Genomic DNA, 12,658 nt, shown 5'->3' with positions numbered 1-12,658 from the left:
TCATTACATCCTACCTTAGTTCAGCCCAGTGGTTGGGGCTAGTCATTACATCCTACATTAGTTCAGCCCTGTGGTTGGGGCTAGTCATTACATTCTACCTTAGTTCAGCACTGTGGTTGGGGCTAGTCATTACATCCTACATTATTTCAGCCCTGTGGTTGGGGCTAGTCATTACATCCTGCCTTAGTTCAGCCCTGTGGTTGGAGCTAGTCATTACATCCTACCTTAGTTCAGCCCAGTGGTTGGTACTAGTCATTACATCCTACCTTAGTTCAGCCCAGTGGTTGGTACTAGTCATTACATCCTACCTTAGTTCAGCCCAGTGGTTGGTGCTAGTCATTACATCCTACCTTAGTTCAGCCCTGTGGTTGGTGCTAGTCATTACATCCTACCTTAGTTCAGCCCTGTGGTTGGTGCTAGTCATTACATCCTACCTTAGTTCAGCCCTGTGGTTGGTGCTAGTCATTACATCCTACCTTAGTTCAGCCCAGTGGTTGGGGCTAGTCATTACATCCTACATTAGTTCAGCCCTGTGGTTGGGGCTAGTCATTACATCCTACCTTAGTTCAGCACTGTGGTTGGGGCTAGTCATTACATCCTACATTATTTCAGCCCTGTGGTTGGGGCTAGTCATTACATCCTGCCTTAGTTCAGCCCTGTGGTTGGAGCTAGTCATTACATCCTACCTTAGCTCAGCCCTGTGGTTGGGGCTAGTCATTACATCCTACATTAGGTCAGCCCTGTGGTTGGGGCTAATCATAATGTCCTACCTTAGCTAATTACTGTGGCAGAGGCTAGTCAAAACCTCTTTCCTTATCAGCCCAGTGACTGTTGCCAGGGGCAGACTTACCATGAGGCTGAATCCGCAACTGCCTCAAGCCTCACATTATCAGGGGCCTTGTGAACTTGGCAACACTAATAATAATTATTATAATATGTTTAAATGCCAAATTTGTCAGCCTGAGGCCCGCAAATCCTCCACATGAGGCCCCTCCCTGACGACCATAATGTCCCACTTTCCTGGGCTTACAATATCCTCGCCTTCATTCTGTGTGGATTTAGCACAGGTGATGTGCAGCTTGCGAGCTATTCATAATTTATTTAACAACTCCTTATACAGACTTTTACTCTTTCTTATTTTTTTTATGAGTGACTATTTAATTTCATTCGTTCGTCTGGTCTGGTGTTCGCAATTTATTCTACAGCAGGCTTAGCTAACAACTGGCTATCGTGTGCGCACAGAAACATACAAAATGCTGCAGGCTGCATAGAGACGAATAAGATGCATTTAGAACTGATTATGTATTGTGAGTAATGAATACAATTAACTTATCAGTGAATGTAACTGATAGACACTACTTTCTAATCAAATGCAAACATCCAAACTTATCGTTTAAAGGTTTGTTACAGTTGGTAAAACAATAGAGTGACAATTGTGCGGATCACCCTCACGGTAGTGAAACAGTTGCATTCCACCAAGAGTAACTCACAGTAAGTTGTACAGTAAGTTCAAAGGGGGATTCTGTTGCATATTTCTCCTTGTGATTAAAGAATACTTTTTTTGGACAGGCTCATACCGGAATCTGCCTCAGACCTCCAAATCACTAAGTCCACTTTTGGCTGGAGCAAGCCATACCCTCTTTCCAAAAGCCTCAGCACTCTGACTTGGGTTAACAAAAGATGAAATAGAAAGAGGGAATAAATAAGGGAAACATACATAAGAGAGTGACTGCGAGATGGCAGTGGCGTCAGTTAGCATCCTGTCTTTTCATTTGTGAGAACAGATGGTTGAGCAGGAGCAGTCCCACATGACAGCTAGCTAGCTGGCTGGATGACTGGCTTGCTGCTCAAACAAGCTGCCAATCACTCTAATGTACTGAGCTGGGTACTCCACCAAAGACATTACACATTTTGCATTTTAGTCATTTAGCAGACGCTCTTATGTAGACTGAATTACATTTTAGTATTTATACAGTATTTTTTTGTAACGGGGGAGGAGAGCAGATGAAAATTAGCCAACTGGAATCTAGACACACAGTAATTAAGTGACCATTATGGTCACTTTTCAGGGTTGGACATTGTTGCCAGGACACCAGGGTTTAATTTCAGGATACGTGGCACAGGATGTTTAGTGACCACAGAGTCATGGCCCCTGTTTAATGACCCCAGTCACTGTCCTGGTTTGTTGGAATCTCCAACTAGAGGTAGGGATGCCTCATACCGGCCCTCCAGTAATGCTTTCAGATGAATGTTGTCTCCCATCCAGGTTATAACCCTGCCTGGCTTCTGAGGCAGGGTAGCAGTGGGATTTCATGGTAGTGCGCTTCTGACTACACACAACCCATCGCTGCCTGCAATCAGCACGATAGAGCGGTATAGACATCCCACAGCCAAACCTCTGCATGCCCTAGGGACATTACTTACGGTTAAGGCAATCGTGGTATGTGCTGTGCAGCTAAGGCTCCGTACTCATAACCAATTCTGAAGACTTAAAAATCCTCTTAAAGTGATAAAAAAGAAATAAAATATTTAATACACTGCCCCAATTAAGTGAATGTATTCCATTTTATAGCGCAGAGTGATAAACCAAGTATTTCTTTTTGTTCATTAAAAATAACAAATTCTTTACCAATGTTATTTCAATTAGTTGAATTCCATTCAATGACGAGAAAGCGTGAGGATGCACACATCAATATTGTCTGCCTAGTGGCTGGTTGACTTCTACTGAGCAGGTAGCAATGATGACTGACTTTGATAACGTTAATGAAGTGATCAAAGAAAAATAAAGACATTTAGAACTATAAAATGTTTTACCCCAGCATTGTGAATAAATGACGCTTAATGATAGATAAGCACTTCAGTAATGGGAAGACATGTCAACAAACTGTATGTGTCGGAAAGAAAGCAGGTGATGTCTGAGGTAGGAGAGACAGTTTGTCAGGAGGGTGAGAAGACAGTAAGGAGAAAGAGCTCTATCAGTCAGATGGGATTTCTTTGAGAAGAAAGATGGGATCTGCAACATGCAATATTAAAATTGAGTGTTTGGCAGGGAGCATAACCAATCGCAAAAATAATCTGATGTAATTGTAATTATTACATAATGCATTTAATGTACATTCACACAGAAAACACCATGTATGAGTTCAGCCCTGTACATGAAAGTCTTGGCATTAAGTTCTGCTCCTTTAAAGTAACTCATTGCCATCACATGATTGTGTATACGATACTACCACAATAACATTCCTTTGATATTTTTCATAAATCAGTCAAATGTATTTATAAAACCCTTTTTACATCAGCAGTTGTCACAAAGTGCTTTGACAAAACACTCATGGAGCAAACAACAGAAGTGTTGAATTTCAGTGGCTAGAAAAAACTCCCTAAGAAGATTGAATTTTAGGAAGAAACCTGGAGAGGACCCAGGCTGAGAGGGGTGGCCAGTCCTCTTCTTGCTGTGCTGGGTGAACATATTAAGAGTACAAATTGTTATAATTAATAAATTAATGTGGGCTGAGTCCAGAGTCTATCTAAACTTAGTCCAGGTCGGAAGCATGAACAGATGGACAAGGACAGGGACAACAGGGTCATGCAATTCCCATGTTAATGAGCAAGGTACGCAGTACTGATTCCCCCCACAAGGAACACAGAATCAAACAGGTGAAGGCAGGGGTGGTGGGTGGGCATGCACCTGCATGCTAGTAGATGCGTTGCTGACAAATTATCACTTGGGTTTCCTGGCTGAACTGGCTATGCTGATAAAGTAGCATACTACACAACTGCAATCACACAACATGATTATTTGAAATAATTGAACTGAAACTGAACCGAACAAAAAGAAAGTCCTTGCATTAAGACTTATTGCAGACAATTTCCTGTAAACAGTATTGAATGCTTTCCTCAGTCAATCGGAACCTTGCCTGCTGTTCAGATGGTGTTCTGTACCAGACACCTTTTCCTAGCCCTCCGCCTTTCTGCAGACTCATCACCAAGGAAACATGATGTTACAGAAAGACAGAGGGTGTGCGTGTTCCGTGTTGAGATGTGTGTCACTTCCCAGCTAGGCAAGAAGGCGGCTGAGTCTTGATTAGCTCATCTCTACAGAGGGATTGATCTCCAAAACACCTCCATGAGACAGATATGTACCAAAGACAAGCTGCTAGATTAACATCAACCAGACACCTGCACCCACTACTTACAAACATACAGAGAACTGCAGACACAGGCAGCCATGTGCAAACACACACACCCGCAAACAAAGGCACACACACCTAAACAGAAAAAGAAACCCTAATCGTAACCTAACCCTATCCTTGATCTTAATCCTAGTAGCCCTAAACCCAACCCTAATCATGGCCCTAACCTCAACATAACCTGACTTTAACCTGAATAAGCTAACATGTATCTGGTGATGAATAAACCTAAAAGTATCCCAAATGAACACTATGTTTAATTGTGCACGTTTCCCCCAAACGTATCCACTCAGTTAGGAATCCCATTCCAGATATATTTGTTTTGATTTAGCTATTTTTGTGGGGTCTATGTATACACAAGGATCGCATACACATACAGACACACGTCAATTTCTTTGACAGGTGGTGCTTGGGTCAGCCCAGTGGTACAGATGAGAATGTGGCAGTATAAGATGACTCCTCTGTGGCCTTGTGGGTAGGAAGGTAGGGACTGAGGACAGGTCCACTGGGAAAAGAGCGAGAAGCAGAACCTCCATAAACTTTAAATCAGTTTCACCCTCCTGTCAGGGTGGAGCCCTGATAAAACACAAAAAGCCTGAGATACTGAATAATCTGAGAAAAAAAAGTAATGAAAAAATCCTGTCAAAGATTTCAAACACCTTGTCAGACTAAAGTAAAAATAGCAAATTTACAGTGGAGTGTTAGTTTGAATTTTTTGACAACCTCTGTGCATATAGTAGGCTATTGCACAATGAGAGATTTCTTGGACTGCTTTGTTGCTACAGGAAAATTCTTTAGCTGATTTGTGAGACATTGCAAAGATTTTGTGCGTACGACACCGAGTCTTGCACAATTGCCGGGCAAATCACTTTAAAGCGCACACAGGTACGCTGTGTAAACGAACTAACACTCATTCCTGTGTAAACGAACTAACACTCATTCCTTTCAGACTCCTTCACGTCAGTGCTTAATCCAACCCTGACCCAGCAAGTATTCCCTTTGTAACCAATGCCAATGTCTCTGAGTCCAGAGTCTCACCTTCTGTTTCCAAGTGCTGGTTGTTCTATGGAACATAATTTGGTATTACATTGCAGATATGGGCACAAAGGAGGTTAGATGGGTATGTGGCCTGTGAGCTGGCATGACATTGGCATGACAAAGGATGTTCTTTAACCATACAATGTTATGTTGTAGTGAGTTGTCATTGCATAAACTTTTTTTTTTTTTTCATGCTATTTAATACATGATCTTCACTTAATGTAGGTATCGACAGTGGCTATCATCGGTGTTTATATCTTTTGGACATTTCTGCATTTTGTTGTATTACAACATGAAATCAAAACTGATTTAATGGGGAGTTTTTGCCACTGATAAACATAAAACCTCTACAATGTCAAAGCAATAAATAACATCTGCAAATCTCATTTGTGTGCTCCAAAGACATGATTTCATTACATTACAATATAATATCTCTTATCCAGAAAGGAAAAGCAACAACTGCTGACAGGAACTTTGCCATTTGCAGCTGAAGACAAGAGGTGTCACAGCAGATCTTGAAAGGTGTTAATATGCGGGTGCTGGTAAATGTCTCAAAGGGGGTATAAAACCTCTTGGACTGTATTATAGTGAAATTACTCTCCTCCTCAGATTTGGAAAACGAGAGACACACACACACGCATGCTCTTTAAGGACAACACATCAAATTTTATCGCAGGAGAAGCAGCAAGCTGCAAACGCGAGAAATCCTAGCAGAGATTGCATCAGTCTAAACCTGATTAGCTTTCATTCAGATTTAATGGCACCTCATAAAGTAAAGGCTTGCTCTCACAACTTTCTAACGTGAATTTACAGAGCTTAGACACCCCGAATTGTGTGGTGACAGACACACGCTGAAGAGGAAAACGTGTCAACATATCTGAATAGATGGTGTCTTATCCAACAGGGCACCTAACAAAGAGAGGGTGAGAGACAACTGGTGTTCCATCAGAACCTTCACAAGGTTGCATGGATTTACATTCTCACAGCTATTGTCTCAACATAGCTTGCTCAGTGTTCACTCTGCGCCATCTTTTACAAGGTCCATATGAATGCTTGGGCACAATGCAAAAGACAACTGGTTCTCGGTTTCCTTCAGATTAACTTTGGTACGACTAAAGCTCTGCGGTTCCCGCCTCTTCAGAAACATGAGTGTGTTTGAACTTGTCTTAGGGTAGCCATCAGAGATGAAAAGAAAGACAGATAAAGGAACAATGAGAGTCAAGAGTGTCTTAGAATTGATAGACAGACAGACAAACAGACAGAACTTTTTAGGCCCCAGTCTATGTTTTATTACGAAAAAAGTGCAAGTAAGTGACACCACTTTACATCAATCAGAAGGACTACATGAGAATTACATTAGCAGTATCTTTAGCAGTATCTTTAGCAGTCTCTCTCTCCCTTTCTCTTTATTCTCTCCCACATTATCACTCTCTCTATCTTTTCTCTATTCTCTCTTCCTTCATTCTTCACTCACTCTATCTTTTCTCTATTCTCTCTTCCTTCATTCTTCACTCTCTCTATCTTTTCTCTATTCTCTCTTCCTTCATTCTTCACTCTCTCTATCTTTTCTCTATTCTCTCTTCCTTCATTCTTCACTCTCTCTCTCTTTTCTCTATTCTCTCTTCCTTCATTCTTCACTCTCTCTATCTTTTCTCTATTCTCTCTTCCTTCATTCTTCACTCTCTCTGTCTTTTCTCTATTCTCTCTTCCTTCATTCTTCACTCTCTCTATCTTTTCTCTATTCTCTCTTCCTTCATTCTTCACTCACTCTATCTTTTCTCTATTCTCTCTTCCTTCATTCTTCACTCTCTCTCTCTCTTTTCTCTATTCTCTCTTCCTTCATTCTTCACTCTCTATCTTTTCTCTATTCTCTCTTCCTTCATTCTTCACTCTATCTTTTCTCTATTCTCTCTTCCTTCATTCTTCACTCTCTCTATCTTTTCTCTATTCTCTCTTCCTCCATTCTTGACTCACTCTATCTTTTCTCTATTCTCTCTTCCTTCATTCTTCACTCTCTCTGTCTTTTCTCTATTCTCTCTTCCTTCATTCTTCACTCTCTCTATCTTTTCTCTATTCTCTCTTCCTTCATTCTTCACTCTCTCTATCTTTTCTCTATTCTCTCTTCCTTCATTCTTCACTCTCTCTCTCTGGCTGCTGCCAAGCTGCATGTCTGCTCGAGCTGACAGCCTATCATCTTACACCGTCGCTCTCCCTCTTCTAACCCACGATGCCTCAGCAGGCTGCTCCGTCAAAAGTTTCTTCCTGAAGACGACGGCACCCGAAGAGCAAAGAAAGCCGATCCAACCGGTTCACCAGTCCCCTCAAAACAACACTAAGCCACTGTTCTCAGCATGTGTATGAGACATGCATGGATACCCATGTTCAAATTCGATTGGCAGCAACCAAATATATGCACGCTACTTCTTAGAAAGAGGTAAGAAAAGCCAGATTTGGAGAATGATAGAATTTTATAGTATGGGGAGGGTAAATGTGAATAGAATCGGAATGGGATGGTACAAATCCTGTATCGGAGCTACAAGCTTGACACATTTGACTTTTCCTGTCACAGAATGGCGTCAAGACATGGCTGGTTTCTCTGATTTGTTTTGAAGGCATTGACTAATGAATGACTTCCTACTTCCTCCTGTGACAGGAAATAGCACTGTGACACCCAGACTGGTGACATAATGCCAGCCAGTGTTATTCTGTGACTGCCAAGAACACATTTGAAATGAAATACAAAACTATGCATACTTGACAAATGGATATGGATAAGTACAGTCAAACATATATTTGAACACTTTACAGACCTTTTACTGACACTCATAATTGCAACTTCCTTAATTTAACTGAATCTCTCTATAGCGGGTAGCAGGTAAAAACAGCAAACATAATGCACACTGAGTGTTTACTCAAGGGTGGAAATGCAAACATTCACTTTGGACTTCAGGAATAAATGACGTAGAGGTGTGTGAGCTAGTTTGCGTATGTAGGTGTGTTAGAGTGGACGTGTGTGTACATGTGTTGCTATATTTGTGAAAGCCAGTCACGACTATCACAACCAATGGCAAATCAGAACAAGTGAAAACATTTTATTTTAGACCCGGTGTTAAGTGTTGGGGAAAATATGATTTTTAATGGGAATACATTTCAGGCTTGAAATAAGTCCTCAAACGTACAATAAAACAAGCAGGTGTGAGTGTAATAGGTTAAAGGCGGGCCTCAGTTATTGAGTTATAAGCAGGCCTTGGTTATTGTGTGATCATCAGAAAAGAATGGCTTTATTAAATACCGCAGTGATGTGGCAAAAAGGTAATTTAGATAGGAAGCATACCCAAATCTTTCATTACCTCTTTCTTCACATGTCCGTTCTCCCTCGCCCCCCTCGGTGCTGCGTGTCCAGCCCTGCCTGTTCTCGCCTCTTCTGCAGTAAATGACCACCTCTCCGAGAAGGGCCGTTTATGCTAATGTTGTCATTTATCTGTACAGGAAAGGGCAGAGCGTGATTGAGACATGGCTGACATAGAGATCCTTCCTCTCTCTCTCACTCCTTTTCTCTCTCTCTCTCTCTCTCTCTCTGTGTATCCCTCCCTGCCTGTGTTCCTCGCTCCTTGCTGAGGGTAGAAGGATTCATAATGCCCTGGTCAAAATAGTGCCGTTGCTGGTGGTGCCATGGAACAGCACTGTAACCAGAGAACCTATTAGGAGCACAAAGACACTAATGTGAGTCTCCTATCAGCCCACATTACTAGATGAGAGGTTGAAAGGAGACAATACAAAGGAAGAGAGGTTGAGAGGACTGGGGAAGAGACGGAGCAGAGGAGAGGTTGAGAAGAGAGGAGACAAAGGAGGAGAGGTTGAGAGGGCAGGAGAAGAAAGGGAGCAGAGGAGCGGTTGAGAGGAGAGGAGACAAAGGAGGAGAGGTTGAGAGTACAGGACATAACAGAAGAAGAAACACAGGGGAGGAGATGGATGTGTGTTTCAAGCGCTTATTATCTAGCAGGGTCGGGTGGGTCACCATCTATATCTATTGATGTTAATAGTTAGCCAATAACTTGTGGGACGGGTTCATGCAGAGCCATCAGAAAATATTCAGACCCCTTCACTTTCTCCACAATTTTTGTGTTATTGACTTAGAGTCGGTTTCATGGACACAGATTGTGCCTAGTTCTGGACTTAAACATCAAGCTCAATGGAAATCTCCACTGAGATACTGAGCTTGATTTTTTTTTACCTCACATCTTCATTGTGAGGTGACCAAGAAGAGTTTCAGAGACTCCATCAATCAGCCCATTATAGTAGATTGGCCAGACCGAAAACACATTGTGTAAAAAACTGAATGACTCTGAAAGCATGTGTTAAAATATTAGGCCTGAATGCCAAGCTCTATGTCTGGCGAAAAGATACTGCTCATCACCAGGCTAATCCTATAGGGATGCTTCTCAGATACTGGTACTAACAAATTGTTCAGGATTGAGTGAAGGGTGAATGGAACAAAATACATAAATATCTATGAAAAAAACCTGATCCAGAGCGCACAGGACCTCAGAATGGAACTCAACAATGACCCAAAAAGACAGCCAAGACAAAGCTGGAGTGGCTTTAGGATATATCTTTGTGTGGCCCAACTAAAGCCTAAACTTGAATCCCATTGAACATCTGTGGGCAGACCTGAAGTTCATAGTTCACAGACGCATCCCATCCAATCTAGCAAAGCTGTAAAGGATCAACAAGGAAGAAAGGGAGAAACTACCCAAATTCAGGTGTGCAAAGCTGGCAAATTAATACTCAAAAAGACTGAAAGTTGTGATTGCTGCCAAAGGCGATTATACACTATATTCAATAAAAGATCTAAAATGTTTCTTAATGAGATATGTCCCATATTCAAGCAAGTGTGTGTGTACTAGGTGTAAAAGGCAAAAAGTCTCTCAATAATATTCCTTTTCATAAGCTTATTGCACTCATAAGTATCTATAATTTTCAATATTACTGCCATACTTGCCATATCTAAATGTTCAATAACACTACCCAGATTGCTGCTAGTTTACAGTAATCTTTTTAAGCTAATGCTAGTGTACAGTGTTATGTATATTGTTCCTTTATTTTATCATTATTTTCTGTCTAGCAATATTTTTGCTTATATACTCTTCTTTTTAACTCTCACTACATAGCTGTGCCAGGTCACAAGAATTTCATTGTGTAGGATGACGCTGTGTTGTTCGGTGCATTTGACAAATAAACCTAAAAACTTGAAACTTGAACTACTTTCTGATGGCACTACATGTTACTCCATTGGCAGTGTCATCAAAATGCTTGGCAATGATTTTTATTACTACTCAGACGACACACAAGTTTAAAAAGGCACATTTTACCAGAGGACTTTAGCACCGCTGAAAAATTCTTTAAATATAATGGTTTTCAAAATATCTGGATGGTGTGGGACAAATTCTACTTATCTATCATTTGAATTAGAAAACTTTCCATATGTTAAACGTCTAGCACAGAGGCCTCTCTTGAATAATGAGATAAGCAGGCCTAGGTGTAATAGGGCTTGCTTGTTTCTACTGTCCCCATTGTTATGTAGCTCTGTGACTCCCTTTCTGTACCTGTTCCCCACTTTATACCCAAAAGATATTCATCATGACCACGTGTTACCTCCTGTGGAGTTCCATTTGCACTGTCTTGCTAGAATCGGTGCCTGGTTGTCTCAAGACCTTATTTGGGCCTCAAGAAGTAACACAATGGTAGAGTAATGGTCTTGACCTCCTCAGGTTAGGGTTACAATGATCTAATGTATATAAGCAGGGGGTCGAGAGAGATTCCTTGCATGCAGTTTCTGTCCATTGAGCGAGTTAGATCTTATTAACACGGCACCAAATACCCATTTTCCAGTACTAGTTATCTTTACACCTCTTATCAATGTTGCCAATTCCAGGCCAGTCATGAGACCTAGTCTTTAATTACTCAACACTCCAAAGCCCCCCCCCCACCCCCCCCCCCCCCCCCCGACCACAGCAATGCAGCAATTATTGAAACAATTTATTCAAGTAACAAAAACACAAGTTACTCATATAAAAACTAAAATGTGATTGAAAATAGGGCCAATAGTTAAGTTAAATGTGAAAATGCTTACTTGCAGATTATTTTATGGCAGTGCTACCGCAGAAAATAACTACTCAAAGTAAATCAAAATTAAAATGTATACCTTTTTATCCTGTACGGATAAAAGCAATAAAACATTGACACAATAGAAATGCAGCAATAGAAAGACTAAAAACAAATAACAAACAATATTAAGTAATGATTACAAAATAACTACACACTAATAAAGATTTTAAAAAATTTAAATATATGGGTATATAGTTAAATGGAGAGACTTAACAGAATAGTTCGGCCTAGATTCATATTTGGGTAAAAGTCCACTTACCCTGAGTTGTTCTTGAAGGCATATAGAGTCATTTTTCAAAACAATCCATTATCACCACTATCCCAGTCTGTAATTAACATTATTATCATCGTCCAAATTCATGAATGAAAACAGTGTATTCCGCTTTACAAAGCATTGCAAGTGGAAAACTGCTCCAAAACACAACAAACTAAGACTAGGGGTGTGAACCTGAAAATGTTGCATTCCTCAAAATGTGGTTTTAATTTTCGCAATATAAATTTAAAAAAATTATAAACTGGTACTTAAACTGGGTCCGTGTAACGCAGTTCATTAATCAAATTCATATCCGTAAATGGCAAATAATTTTTCGGTCAAAACAATTGAAAATTGGGTTTATGGACTTTTCAGATCATCGACTGAAAAAATACACATGCTGTCATCGCAGCTGACATGGAAACAAGTGGACCTGTTCACGGGCATAAAATAATGACAGGTGTACTAAGAGAAGCAGGTTTTCGATTAGGGGAGAGGTGTGTCAGGCACGCACTTGAACAGATGACGCTAGTGTACACCCAAAAAAAGAAGGAAATGTACCACAAGACAAACCTATCCCCATATCTAGGCTACTATGCTGAATATGTAGGCCATGAATTACATATGTGCTTGGTGCAATGTTGATTTGAAGAGTGCGGGTGTGTTCATACCACACCTGGCTAGCACACCCCAATAGTGGAACCAGCTTCCCATTTAAGCTGGGATGGCAGAGTCCCTGCACATTTTCCAAATAACTTCTTAAATCATACTTTTTTCAGCCCCTGTAACTGGATAACATTACTCCCTCATTACTCTGCCATCTTGGCTGAAGGTTAGGGACCAGGCCTTGTCTTTAGAGAACCAGTGTATGCGTGTGATTACAGTATGTGTATTTGTTTGACCATTCATGTGTGTCTGAGTATGCATGACGGAAACATATTTCTTTACAAGCCCCTTGTGTATTCATACCCACCATAAATGGTGAGATTACAGAACAGATTGGAGAGGC

This window comes from Esox lucius, chromosome 1 (genome assembly GCF_011004845.1).
Source record: "Esox lucius isolate fEsoLuc1 chromosome 1, fEsoLuc1.pri, whole genome shotgun sequence".
Lineage (NCBI taxonomy): Eukaryota > Metazoa > Chordata > Actinopteri > Esociformes > Esocidae > Esox > Esox lucius.
Note: the sequence above shows the minus strand (reverse complement) of the source record.